The following is a 15,978-nucleotide window of genomic DNA, read 5'->3' as shown; positions in this document are numbered from 1 at the left end:
AATATATGAAACGCAGTCGCGAAAAAACCAGGGGAATGCGTGCGCTGCTACTGCTGCTCCGTCGCGTAGGAAAGTTCTGCCAGCGATTATCGTCGATTTGAGCTTATAAATTCATGCAACTTCGTCCGCAAAAAGTGTCCGTGTACTCGAGACTCGCGCAAGAGAAGAAACTGAGCGAGAAAGAGATGCGCGAGGTACTTTGAAAATTGGCCGTAAAAAGTGAAACGTTTCTGAGTGTGTTAAAGTCGCCTTTTATTTTGCTGCTTGACGATTATTATAACGGCTCGCGTAACATTCAAATTATGATGTAGTCACTCACGCGCGAATCCATGTTGGTATAGTCAAACACTAACGCGTGGCTATTTGCTATAACAAATGTCTCCCTTGTAAATACGAAACCATATATTTGAACGTTTAAATTTTTGTTTATACCTTGAATATTTTGCTCACGTACAAAATTATTTATAAATTCTGATGTTCAAGTTTATTTATTGTCGTTTTTTCTCATATGGTTGATCGTTGATATGAGATAATTGTCGATTTTCAATTTAGAAACAATTTGCTTAACGACTGGAATTTACTTTGAAGAAATAAAAATTTTTAATTTTAACAACTCCTTTAAAATTTCAAGTGCAAAAAATTTACGAAATCATTAGTTTATAAAATAAAGTTTACATCGCACCATGAGTGTTCTCATTCGCGTATTAATCATACATCAATGACTTGACCTAATCAATCAAATTGTATATGAATACAACGCTTATTCTGAACTGCATCGCACTGAATTCGTCAAATTTTTTTCTCGAATAAAGATAAAATGTTTCGCTATATTGTCATCAAAGTCGTAATCCACACTACGTGATTGGAATAATAAACTTTTATCACGAGCAATGCTGCGGATCTTGTCGTATAGTCACACAAGCTCTTTTCCAATGACTTGTGGCATTATCGTCTATACATGAGAGAATTCGTCCAACCCATTTATCCGCAGCAATTCCACCAATATTTCATCAGACGCGGCCATATCGACGTTTCCAATCACCTTCCGAACATCCCATCTCGCGTCTATCCCCCGTGTAAGCGTCGATTTCGTCAATGCGATATTACATTTGCGATATTAACATACCGGCAAAGTAGGACGCTCCATCCACGTTCTGTCTTTCTCTCCCCCTGTTTCCTCGAAGCCAAAATAATCGTACATCGCGTGAATCATTCTACCCGATGACGACGACGACGACGACGACGACAACGACGGCAACGGCGACGATGACCTTCGCCGCCTCTTGGTACACGCGTATAGATATACATACATGCGAGAGGAGCAGAAAAAAGAGCAAAAGACGATACTAAATTAAAGAAAGAAAAAGACAGATTTTCAAATCCGGATTTGAAGCGTATTTACGTGACAAGTTTTTCTGGGATGGGTAAGTCTGCCTTGCCACGATTGTACATCCTGGATAAAATAACTATAAGAAGAAAAAAGAACAAAAGCAACAGCTGCAGCTCCTTGACACCCTGCAGCATGGCCAGAGTTGCGTCGCTGCGGAAGGTTCTCATCTATACACGAATGGCCATTCATGTGGTTTTAAAAGAGTAACCAGCAGACGCCACGTTAAAGGGGTTAAATGACAATTGTGCCGAACATTCTTATTTTGTTGCTGTCAAACGTCGAAATAAACTGCTCTGGTAGACAACTTTCTTCAGCAACACTAGAATTTTAGAATCCGATCAGTATTTATTCAGAAACCATCTTGCACTGAAATAAAAATACCTTATATTATTTTATTTACAATGATAATTTGTTTAAAGAAATTATGCTACTTCATGTATGAAATTACTGATATTTCAAAGCAACTCGTAGCTAAACGCCCATTTTATTGAAAATTTCATGATTATTTGCACGCTTAGGCTTTTAAAAAGTGGTATTTTTAACGTTCAAGCATGGTCAAAATTTGAGTGCATAGTTTCAACGACTAGTATCTCATTAATATATGTGCAAACAAGCATACGTACATCTCAACGGACTTGAAAAGTTATGAAAATGCAAATTATGCAGCATGCTGGTTTATCATTTTTTACGAGTTTAATTTTCTTCCGACGGCCGCTGTGCGTGCCCCATGCGGCCTAAACTCGCTCGCGTGCGCCCGAGCAATAATTTGAAATGTTTGCATAGTATAACCCTCTTTGAACGCCAACTTGAGCATTATTTGCTTTTATACTTCGTTGGAAATTTGCTGAGAACTTTGAGGTTAGGCAAAAGTATTTTCATATTGCAGAAGCCGTGAACGGTCTTTATGAACTTTAACTGTTTTTAATGAAAAGTTACAACTTTAATAAAGTATTCCGAACCGTCGGGCGAGTTAAAAAGTTTTGTTTTATTTCATTTGCACAAATTGAAACTAATTTTTTTGAAAGTTAAAGTAATATTTTAAATAAAAAATTTATTTTTCAGCTTATTAATTTTGATTATATTTTAAAATTTAAGTAATTGTGCCAAAATTTTGCCTTAATTGCCCTGAGACTTGATTTATAAATGATGCCGTCGCAAAGATCACTTAAAATATCGATGGTCAACATTTATTTTTAAGAAAGGTTTTTTTGAAATTCAAATTTAAAAGAAAGATAATTTTGATCAAATTTGCGAAAAGTTGGTGCAGCTGTTGATGAACTACAAATTTTTACACTCATATACTCGGTACTAAAATCGATCAAACTAAGCTTGAAATGATTCCTTTATTATTAAACAAGTCGTTTGTGCCAAATATTATTACCATTTTTTTTTTTTTTTTTGCAAAAATATTTGAATAAATGAATATTTATTTAATGTGACAATCACTGTATCAAAACTTGTTTATTGATAAACGCTTAAGTTCAATTAATCACAAACAAAAATAAATTTATTTGTATAAAAATGATTTATGAAAAATTACGTAGTAGACTGGACTTTTTGCGTAAGTAACCGAAATTTATCTAAGTAGCAACATCATCGTTTTTAAGCACTTATCGATTTACTTAATGACTACTGAAATAATTTTACTATACCACAAACAAAAATCCTCAATCACCGTCGATGAGGTTCATCCTTGAAAAATGTTGATCACAAATAGTTGCAACACTAACAGCCAGTATCACTTCATGTTTCAAAACACTGAAAAATTACGTGTTTTCACTTCGAAACATCAAAAATGCGCCCGACCTGTATTGATGAGCTCTAGTTAAAGAGTGAAAAATAGTCTAAAAAATTGCCTCCGTAGCGCCTCGGCGCGGGCCCACATGTACACTATTTACCCGTTATGTGCATGTGTATTAAAGTTGTCTCTTTCACTCGCACTCTCAAGGCTGAGCGATTACCCCTTTACGATGCAAGGTCGCCGCCGCCCGCGCACCCTGTCGATCGTAAACAGTTTAAGTACCCGATGTGACACAGCATACGTAGTGAGACCGAGAGAGAAAGAGAAAAAAGAGAGAGAGAGAGAGAATCGTAAAAAACTCAGCTGTTTTAGAGTCTAGGCCTGCTACTGCAACTGAGCTGTGTGTCGACCTTGAAAAGAAGCTCGAGCCGAGTGACGCATTCAGATTGACTAGCAGTGCACGTCGACGAGCCAAGACGATGCTGTAAGACTTTTATTTTTAATTTATAGACTGTTTGGAATATTTAGACTGTGAAAATTTCCTCAAAATCTGAGGTTTTTCATCCGTTAATGCTCTCCAATCGAACGTGCTACTCTCTCTTTTTTTGTCTCCGAGACGCGCGACGTAGCGTAACCCCTTTACTTACTCAATGTATTTACATAGCAGCACATCGGCATCTATTGATCGGCTCGCAACTCTCCCGTGGATATTGGGAAAAGCCTTTCTCTTCGATGTGAACGAGGTAATATAGTTAGCTTTTTATTGCCGTCCCCTCAAATTCCTGCACTGACTGTTCGATAAAAGGTCCAATTGATGTGTAAATTACGATGAGATGACGAGCTCGGAGGAGGACAATTTATTTCTCGGATTTATATATCAATATTCAATTGGTACGTTTTTTTCTCAATCTATGCTTGAAAGTTTGCTTGTTGAAATAAGCCCGTTAGTATTTATCTTATGTTTTTTTTTTTAAATTTCAAATATTTGTCTGTGAGATAGTTGCTTTATGTTAGTCGCTTTGATTTTTTATTCAACGTTCGCGTATTTGCGTAATCACGCGTATCCATGTAAATTAAATTTACATCTAACGACTTCATCGCGGATCTAATGGAATTATATCCATCGGTAACGAGCTTTTAATTGATTAAAATCTTTGAAAAGTACACATTTACAATCTCACTAAAGCATAAAACAAAATGTACACTCTCACTGCATGGCTAGCTAGTTGCGCTCGGGCGGCGCAACGAATCTCGCGTCGGCAAATTCGACGCATCCATCGAGTTCGCGAGCGAATCTCACGCGCGTACGCTCCAAGTGATTTACGCCTCGAGTCAAACGTGTCACGTGGCGCAGAAAGTTGCCGATTTTATGCGAGTATTTAAAATGCGAGATAAATATAAAAGAGGCCTTTTACGGGGCCATCAAATAAACTACTTGACTCTCTTTTTCATCTTTCTTTCGGATGTTTCTTCTCTGCACTGCTTCTATGCTGTGTTAAAACGTCTTCTGCTGTGTGTTGCAGCCTCAGCGAAATAGCTCAACATGTGTCGTGCGTATTCTAAACCCATTTCTAACTCACGTTACAACCACTCGAGGTCCGCATGTTAGCGACAAATGCTTTTATTTCCATTTCTGAAGCTCCAAAGCACGTCGAAAGCTCTTCTCCCTTTACTCCTGAGTATTTTTGCGTATAAAATATTCTTTATATGTAACGCATCTCGAGAGTATTTTTTGATTTATCGCAATATTACATTTATCCTCCTATTTCATGTAGTGTTTATATACAACTTTATTTTTGTAATATCTCGAAATAAATTCACTAAATTTGTCAAAAACATTTAAATTGGATTGAATTAAAAAAGAAAAATGATTTATAAAAAAAAATTCAATTAGAGTTAGAAGAAAAAAGAACGAAGACAAAAATTATGTTTTACGATTTCTCGAGCAAAAATTTGTAACTCATAATCGTGACCATAAAAGCAAGCTGTGAATATGGTTATAGCAATGAATCTTGAAACCGATATAAGCGGAAGATCGTAAAAACAGTGGTCAATAACACTTGGAGTGCGAAAACTTGGACCAATAAAACGCGTAAAACATTCAAAGATAAACAAAAAGATTCCAGATGAATAGCGCGCGGGCGCATAAGTGCCCGAACTCTTCGCGCGCATCCGAATGAATACGAAAACAAAAATTGAAATCGTTGCATCTCGATGCAGCACGAAGCTCGCGCGCTTGGCACAAGGCGGCAAAAGATCGGACGGAAGTGATCTATCCATCAGGCTGCTAATTATATACACGCGCTCTGCCGCGACGGTAATGCGAATTTCGATCGGCGCGCGGTGGGCGCGGGCTTTATACAAACGGCCATCGTAAATCCAGTCGTAAAGCTCAAACTGATCGTTCAATGGGCTTTGTACATGTATATATGATCGAACGAAGCCATGAGAGATAGCGTCATTATCGAGACAGGCGCATAGAGACATTATTCGAGTACTCGTTCGACCGACAGCTCTCGCTGTGCGCCGAGCTGCCTCAAGATCGACTCCGTGAGCTAGTAATTATCATCGGCACGCTTCGTTCTCTGGGTGCTGCATTGTTCGACTTTAACGAGTTTACGTTGTACTTTAATTATTACGTTCGGTCCGACGCTATGCAAATGATTATCGGTTTCCTTGCATGTTTTTCTCCGCTGAGTAAGTTATAAGCAGTGATCTATCGCTTGGAATGCGTCGGAGCTTCGTCGTAATAATATGCTACTTATCTATAATAAAGTCTCGCGGACGACGTGTTTGGATCGATATTTCAAAACTTATATTTTTCTTATCGAATTAACGTAAAAGCATTCCAGCTGTACCGTACATTATTCGCAATATCACAAATTTGTTCCAACTTCATCACACGTTATTTTTCTTTTTTATCACGGCAGAACTCCGACAGAAATGGAAATATTTTATCAATCGCGAAAATAGCATTTCTCTAAAATTAAATAAGCTCGCGTGCGTATGAAAAGAAGCCGTCATTTGTCGTATTTTCCAAACGAGGAAATATGACGAGGCGTGCTCCAGTTATCCCAAGCACGTACTTTCCTTCCAAATATATTATACTCCATCTTACGCTATCAGTTATGTGCTATGTCTATATGCGCGTGTATAAACGAGGCTGCGCGCGCGCGCCACGCCCGTGTGTCGCTCTTCTAATCTCGCACCGTTGCCAAAGAGCCGGAGAGAGAAAAAAAAAAGTTTTCCTCTCTCGCGCGCGCGCGCAAGTTTTTGCAAGCTTCAAGACTTGATAAGCTCTCTGTGTACATTTTTTCCAGGAGTCAAAGTACCTCTTTGCGATGCTGTGTATACCTATACGCGCTGCGCATGCATGCGCGATAAAACCCGCGAGAAACGTGCAGTACGTATTGTATGTATATGGAAGAAGCCATGAAACGTCTGTTCTCTCGCAGCGTCGGGGCTCCAGCTAAAGTATTGACGCGGATGAAAGGGAGAGAGAAAGAGAGAGAGAGAAGCAAGCCGGCAACCAGCAGCCAGCTTTAGTCTGCGCACGTGGAGAGGGGGAGCAGCAGCCCCGATATCTGGAGAAGAAGAAGCGAGAGAGAGAGAGAGAGAAAGCGAGAGAATCTATGCGTGCCGGCACCACGCCCAGACTTCGTGATGTGTTTCAGTGAGTGTGTGCGCGCTATGCCTCTTGTTCTTTTTCTTCTCCCCTCCGTCTCTCTCTCTCTCTCTTTTCTTCCTTTTCCCCCCTCCTCCCTTTCATTCTTGAGCCAACAAGCGGCCCAGCTGGTATTATCATATATTATCTGGCTCTTTCTTTCTCTAGCACGCAGGCGAGCATAACATGAAAGTCGCGTCCCTTTTTCGAATCGCACGAGAGAGACGACTCTGCCGTAGAAACGAGTAGCGTGTGATTTTCTTTTCTCTCTTTTTTCTCGATTCTGTATTCATGGATATTCGAAAAAAAAGATGCTAATTTCAAGATTTTTCAATGCCTCAACGAGATAAAATTTTCGAAATCAATTCGATTGTTCGATATGTTTTATCGAGATGAAAATCTGCTTTCTAAAACAACTATTTTCTTGCTAAAATTGCGTAACAAATATCTGAATAATATTTTGTTTTATTTATCTCGTGGCAGCATTTTTTCCGAACCACAAATAATCGTGTATTAACGCAACTATAAATAACTGGCTTGTATAGATTTCTGCTTGTAATACGAATGGCAATTTTTTTTCTTTTGCGCGCTGTACTTATAAATACACGTTGGTGGCTCAATAAAAATGTAAGTTTAAACATTGTATCGAAAAAGCAACATTAGCATATTAAGAAACAGTCGTGCACTTGATAACACAATTTCTGCGTGTGCAAGCATTATTGATACGATTTTTCTCAAATAAATTACTTCTTAATTAAGCGCATTATCGTTGGTCATATGGATATGTCCTATCATCGCTACGATCTTGGAGCCACTTGTGTCAAAATGAAATTTCACTTTCAATGTCCAATAACGTAAACGTCATTTATTATACGCGCCTCCCTTCTAGAACAGAGTAACGATAATATTCGCATTTTATGAAGCGTAATGAAATATAAAATGTTTGCTTCTTTCATTTTTTTTCTAAATATTTACTCTCGATTGTACATTTCAATTAAGTACAGCTTCATTAAATTTTTATACCTTTTTCGAATACTTCAGTCGTTAGGATCGACATTAGGGTATGTTAAACGTCGCGAATGATCCAAACGAAGTCAGAACAGTTGATTCGCAATAAAAGCTGCAATATAACTGCGGCGTGATTGGCACGCAGAAGCCCGACGCGCATATAACAGATCTTCAATGTCTCATTGGGCGATAAAAAAAAGCGTGTCGAACATCTATAAAAAAGTAGTCTCTTCGCATGGCCGCTGTCGATATGTATAATAATGTTATATTCACCACAGGGACGCGCGGCGTATGCGCGCTTGCACGTATACGTAGGAGAATCGAGCCTCGCTTTTTATCGGACATTAAATTCGGTGCTGGGTACTATATATGAATTCGGTCGGATTCTTATACTTGCGGTCAAATATACGTCACCGTGTCATCGGGCCGTGCACGTATACTCTTACATACATGTATTTGTGTACACAGACGAGAGGAGGCCGCTTTATGAGTCAAGACCACCTTATGTGCATTATTCGCGACAATCGCGAGCAATCACCCGCATGACAACTGACGTCGTAAATCCCGCGAGAGGGTTCTCAACTGCTCTGTGCACACTGCCGCAGTACTAATTCATTCTCTCTGATATTGCCCTGTAATAATATCGATGTTTTTATCATTTCGCTTTGGTAGGAAATTTCATGTAAAAAAAATACTTGAACTTCGATTTTGAAAATACATATTTGGAACTTTTCAAGCTCATTTGATGTATATCCCAAGTCGTTTATACGCGTTGAACATTGTTAGCACAAAATAAGCTTATTCTATTTCAAGTAACTAAAATCGTAGATACTAAGATTTAAAAGTGTTTAAAATTGATGAAAAAAGGTCTTATATCTATGATATATCGTAGCACAAAAATATACGTACTTGATTTCTATTACCCCATTATAATTTATAATAGTTGTTGAATTGTTACTTTTTTGATAATAAAAATCATCCTGATATTAGTAGTTGCTTTTTCCTTTCAGCCCTAGTGCACATTAAATTATGGAATTATGAGATTTCAAAGTGAGCATAAATAGAAAATTTTTTTATTCAAATTTTATATCTTTTGTAAATCAGTGTATCCAGCGTACCTATACGTATAGATGCGCTTACAAAACGAAGATGTCGACGTTGACTATATTTTACGGCGCCATCGCGCCATCTCAAAGCTCTCGTATGTATAGCGATATTAAGTTTTAAAAGTATATGCTTGTGCCCGCGAGAACCTATATTCATCGCTTTCAATCTAAATTTATCGGCTCCGGATGAGCCGAGTATCACCAGGTCTCAGATTTATCGAACTGAAGTGGATGTTAGGAGCGTTCAATCTCGCTATGAATATTTACTGGAATGTGCTGTTCGTGAAATATTACTCTGTTATTTCATTAAGGAAGTCTATTATATGAAATTAAATAAATTGTGATGGCTCCGCGAATTGCCAATAATAAACATTTTGTAAAATATTGAAGTTAACATTCTTCGACAAGTACTTTTTTACTTGCATGGATGACCACTACTTTGTCAAGCGCGTTCACCGGCGTTTCAAACAATTTTTAATCGCAATATCAAGAACCAGTTCGCTGAAGCAAAAAAAAAAAAAAAAAAATACGCTTTAATCAAAAACTTCTTGCATTCTCTGAGTCATTTTAAATGAAGTAGCTCGAACGATCGCTCAAATTGATTTTAAAAACATTTAACGAGCATTGCCATCATTGCTACCAATCAAGTGCATTGAATGACTTGAAATTTAACTCTTTTTCATTTTGTATGGAAAACAACCTTTCATAGCATGATTTCCTTATTGAAGTAGGCTATTGATGTATCATAGCATCTGGGCTAAAACTAAGGATGAGCTGATTCCAAAACCGAGACAACATTATTTTGTGGGTAGCCATCGGTTAACTCTTTCCTGTACCACTCTCAAATTACAAACGAAGAAGTATGTTAAAACGAACTGTTTTCGGTATTCATTCGAGAATATCATCGATTTCAGTTGTAAAATATCAATAAATACAGCTTGTAATATAGAACCAATTGTCTTTGTTAGATTTAAAAAAAAATGTTGCCTGAGAATTACAACTTATTACATACCAATTTTCATAGTAAATGAAGTAATCAAGCGTCATTGACATTTTGCATCATTTATATAGAAAGATGTGAATAAGTATTTATTAAAAAAATGTACTATTGCTTATCGTTTGGTGCTTGTGCGTTTAAGACCCGGTATCTTGGTCCAATAAAAACTTCAAAATTTTATCTGTTTTTTGAGTTTTGGAAAATATTGATTCTTTGTTGAATACATATCAGAACGATTATTTATTTTATACAGTCCAAACCCGTAACCGTTAAATTATTTTCTCATTTATTTACTTGAATTAATTTTAATAAATGTACTCTTTAATCAATACAACAATTAATTTTCTGTACCTTAAACATTAAAACCGAATATAACTAATAATACTCAATTTAAAAAAGTATAATATCAGTGATAAATATCAAAATCACTGTGTTATTTATTTGGATCCCTGTGAGTTATATGGAATGTTGATTTCTCATGAAAAACCAGTCAAATGTATTGGCATTGATGGCTGATCCCAACACATAGTAATATCATACATCGTTGAAAACATGCGAAAAAATTACACCTCAAAGCTATAATCTTGATTTTAAATTATGATGACGCTTAAGTAAATTTCTCTACCCTCGAGTATTGAACGACTATTTTTCACTTGCAGGACGTCTCAAAAAGATGTTATAACAGCTTATAATCATCATATTCGCAAGAAAACTAATAAATTTGCGCTACTGCTTCTAACGCTATACTTCTTATCGCTGCAGAAGAAAAGTGCTAGGTTGCGGCATTTCTCCGGAAAAAGACAGCGCGATAAATTATGTTTTTGCGGATATGGCGCAGCTTCACATTAAATTCTGCTTTTAGTGAGATGGTCACGAGTGGTTTCTTCATTTATTTAGGAATCTGGTATAGCAATGTATTAGCAAAACCATACGTAGTGCAAAAATTATAGGTTATGAATCGAATGGATTTTCCGTGACGTAGATATTGATTCTAAAAATTCAACATTTTCACACAAAATAAAATTTGTTTAATTTACAAATGACTTTTAGAAGACTCGATTTAATTTTTTATTTTGGTATTTTTAATTTGTTGTTATTTTTTGCTATACTTTAAAATTGCTATTAATTTGAATTTTTATCAATTCGGAGTTTTTTTTCAAGAAATTCATTGTTAAAATAACATGTTTTTAACAAAATTTCGTCCTATCGAAAAATCAAAATTAATTTTTGGTGGATTTATCGAAATTGAAAAATGTTATTACTTGATTTGTTCTGAGTCAGTAAATAGAGATAAAAAGTAAAAAGTTTATAACTTAATTATTGAAGTTTTGTATAATGTTACCTAAATTAATGAAAGTTGTATTGCTGTCATTTGAATTAGTGCACGAAGGATTTCCTTTTCATATACAACCTACCTCGTTTTTCTAAATATGTCTGTAATAATTTTTTTTGCTATTGAGTAATATCAAACAGTTTTTTAAAAAGCCTACTAGTTTTTTTACGTACAATAAAATAATATCTGAATCGTTCACCATTTTTTCTATTTATAAACAATTATAGTAAACAAGTAAAATCTTACCAACTTGATAAAAAAATCTTGAGAGATGCTACTGATAGGACGGTCCTGCAAAAGTGTTTTTACTAAATGAAAACAGTTATTATTTGATATGGTAATGTAAAATAGCTTATACGAACCAAATGATGCGAAAATGGACCGATTCGAAAGCAAAATATTTGTGTATAAAAGCAAAATATTGTGTATAAAGCAAAATATTGTGTAAAAAAGACGGTGTGATATGTTTGATGCAATGCACGAACACTTCTTGTTAAAAGTTTGTCAAAGGTTAGCCCCCTCTGCCTCCTTCGGTACAATACCCTAGCGAACAGCTCAAGAACTATGAGGCATTCAGCTGGTGTTAACTTAGGGGGTTTTCAGGGTGGGTATAGGCGCGCGGAAAGGTCAGGTGTCGCAGGAAAGGACAACGCACCGTATGCTCGTACGTATCGCGGCAGCGTAACATTTCGAATTTTCAGTCGGTGAAGCAGGCAGATTTTTTTTATGTAAACCCCTTAGATCTATACACCCCACGATAGATGACGCCACTGCGAGTGGAGCTATGAATATACGGAATTCGATGGGCCAAAAGGTCTGCTAGTGCAGCGCATGGAAAATTAGAATTTCTACTTTCACTTCGCTTATTCACTTTTGGATGATATCTTCCTATCCGTTTTACTTGAATTGACTTCATTGGAGAAAGATTATGTAATATAACGTATTAAAAACTATGTCACTTCAATGAGTCACGTATCAAATATTTTTTTAATTCATGTTTCTCTACAACACGTCAATCACAGACTTCATCAAACCTCAAAAAAGATTTATGAATCAATAAAAAATGTCAATACGAGTAATGAAATATATTTTAACTCGAAATTTTCATTGGAAACTGATAATTCCATGATATCAAAGATTTCAAATGAATCTGTATTATATGCGAAGGAAACAATTTTACAAATTCAATGAGTTGCTTCAAAATACTTATATCTTTAACCATAATTCATTGAACCCATCATTTAAAATTTTATTTTATAGATCATTTTTTTGTACTCGTTAAATAGATACAAATATTAATCTCTGAAAGAATCTTATAAGGAAGTCAGATATAACACTGAATAAATAACGTATAATTCGACAAGCCAATTGTCAATGAAACGTTTATATTTAACGATGATCGAGGTTCGTTCAACGATACCACATTTTTGTCCAAAAAGTCGAGGGATTCGCTGTAGAAGCATTATAACAGTACTTACACTCGTCCTGTGCAGCTTGGCATTTTATGTTTTGATGGCGCAATAAAGCGTCATAAAGTAGCCGTAAAACGCATCGAGTCACACACAAGACTGTGAGCGGCAGTCAGCTGATGCCGTTAAGTGGACCCGTCTGTATGGGATACGTAACAGTATGTGGTCTGCAAAAGTTGCATTGCAATATTTGCAGAAAAGGAACGATTGATTTGCTGCCGACATCTCTTTACTTTTCAAACGCTCATGATCACAATGATATTGAACTTGTCTATTCTAAATTCGTAATCGGTTAATAAAAATTAAAAATATTTGTGTACACATATATTTCTTGCGTTTGAAATGTAATAGAAATATCCTGCATAACATTTGTATTATTTCATGGATATACAATTTAAAAAAAAAGATTGTTACGAACGATTGTTTGAATGGTTATTATTATACTCTAGCAAGAGTACCGAAAAAGTCACTGAAAATATTTACGTATTTGTGGGTGTGACATAAAATGAAAAACATAGCCCACCTACATCAAACAAAAATAAAACAAAAATATAATTGGTATTCAAGAATATTATTCAATCTGAGTCCTTGATTATCAAAATATCACCAAATTTTTTTCAAAAGTTTATAATTATAGAATATTATAATATAATAATGATGCATTAAATTTTGGTACTTAATCAAAAAAGATAATTAATACAACACTAAAAATAAGAAACAAATTAGTTCTATGGTACAGTTTTATAAATATCTTTTTCTTGTACGTACTATTTAATAGTAGAAGAAATTCAAACAGCTCTAATGGTAATACAGATACGTATCAGCTACATGTAACAACTGTAGCATTTGATAGTTTTTACGTTTTTTTCAACTTCAAGTTATCTTAATATTTATGCTAATTTCCAGGTTGAAGTATTTAGTTCTTTTCAATTTTATACTTTTCAATTCATTTTATATTATCGAAACAACTTCAATATAATATAATGTCAAGCAATCATTGAACTTTGTGATAATTCATTCAATGGTGACAAGTCATCGTAATGTATTTTTTTGTGAATTGAAAAAATTATCAGCTAAAAATAAGCGGTTGAAATACGTACAAAAAGATTACAAAATAACGGGACAAATAGTGAAGCTTGAATGTTTCTCAGTTAGATGGCAGCAGTGTACATCAGATCGTCAGCTATCCTAGCTTCATCTGGGGTTCGCAGTGCTGGCTTAAAACGCAGGCATCCAAGTATGCCGAGCAAAGACCACCGCCCATACTATTATTGACTAATTTTTTTCTTTAATTTTATCACATGCTTATAACGCCACATGTATATAAGGTAAATTTCGTCGCGCTAAATTTCAAATTTGCAAATATAGCGGTTTTGCAATATAAGATTTTTCGCTCACTCAAAAATTCAATTTATTCCTAGGAGTGTTGAGATATAGAATTGAAAGAAAATTTTATTGTTATATCTTTCGCTTTGTTTGACCAACAAACCCTGAAAACTAGTTGTACAAGAGAAGTAAAAGTACATTAAAAGAATTTTTTTGCTATTTCATTTTTCCTTGTAACGATGTACTATCAATTATTTTCAAAACGTGTTAATTTTACTGCAATTATCTGTAAATAATACTGGCCATTAGATGATACGACGATGCTATTGAGCGACGCGTCAGTTATCTAAATGTACTAAATAAGCAAAATTATTGTCGTCAATGTTAAAATAATTAAAAATAGGCATATAAGATACCGCTATACGAGTTAAAATGGCTCATAATTGTCATGAAAAGGAATACTGAGCAGATACTGCAGGTAGGCAGTATCACAATTTTAATTTTTATTTCGTGACCTCGGAACGACATCGCATGACGAAATGATGCATTAATTTTGATGAAAATGCCGTGTGTATACTCACACGAACGGGCGTGAAATCTATATGGAATTGATTAACTTTAACATTATGAAATTGCTAATGAAATTCTTCACGCGGCTAAAATGCCTAAATGGATTGAGGCACGATGGGTGTTCTAAGCGAGCGATGAAACGCACGTGCATTGCAGCGCACTTGTACGTAGTAGATATACAGTGTCGCAGCACGAGGAGACCACCTAGACTCGGGAGTATCGATCGATAAGCGTAAGGTGTCGTCGGTCACGTATGTGTACTACTGTTATATGCCAGCCAAGCAATACGTTAACTAGGATCGACTTGGGTGGTACGACGCTGCACGTATCGCGCAAAAATCGCACGAGAATCAACGTTTTCCGACCCTTTAATTCGAAATTCGACTGATCGATGAAAAAAAATTTGAGCGGCAGCTCGTACAAGTCCTCATTGATGCTCGTTGTAAATAATTTATTGCGTGTACCTATATCGTGTTGATTGCAACAATGTAGGTCCTCGAGTATTATTGAACTTTTTAATTTTAAATACTGGATGACGCGCGAAGTGAGCACTGCGACAGAACACATTTTTGACAATGAAATACAAACATTTGAGGCTCTTTTTCTAGACTTACTTCCCATATTTATGGTAACGCTCTTTATAGATGACCGTTTAAATGATTCTAAGCATCCTGCGAACCGAGAAATTTATTTTCTCGGTCAGAGATTTACACGTACCTAGTAGAATCACAAATTTTTATAATGGCTACTAAAGAGATGAGATACGAGGTCTTTTTTTCATTGTGAAACGGAGTTCATGGACTTATACGTACATTAGAAGCGAGCTCACGCGGCGCTCGAAAAAAAAAATTGTGTCCAAACCACTCAAATGGATGCGGTTTCGAGAACGATTTTCCATTCATAATGTATGAAAGAGTCGCAAGAGATTTTCGATCTCTTCAAGGGTGAACAAACTATGTTGACAAACGATACTTTGCGAATGAAGGGATGATTATTCTCAATACGTTTACCATGTATATTTTTGTTTGTTACTCATAATAAATGGTTAAAGAAGTATTTGCCATGATGGGTCAAAACCACGCCTTGAAATTTTTTTGGGCCTCGCTATCATTTTCCTAATTCAAGGATATAAAATATGAAATCATTATAATTTCTATTGAGTTTTATTTACAAATGGTTTAAAATAATGCAAATGTGTGATGTTCAAATTAATGTTGAATTCAGATTAAGAATAAAACGTATTTTTTTGTTTCAGGATCAGAAAAATTCGGTAAGTGGTGATTTACTGCAATTTACTTTTAGAGAATACTAAATTTCCATCGAATCTTCTATCCCATTCTTTTACATACATAGGTGAGTGTTTTAACTCTCATA

Source organism: Trichogramma pretiosum, unplaced genomic scaffold (genome assembly GCF_000599845.2).
Source record: "Trichogramma pretiosum strain Unisexual culture from Peru unplaced genomic scaffold, Tpre_2.0 scaffold52, whole genome shotgun sequence".
NCBI lineage: Eukaryota > Metazoa > Arthropoda > Insecta > Hymenoptera > Trichogrammatidae > Trichogramma > Trichogramma pretiosum.
This window is presented reverse-complemented; position numbering follows the sequence as displayed.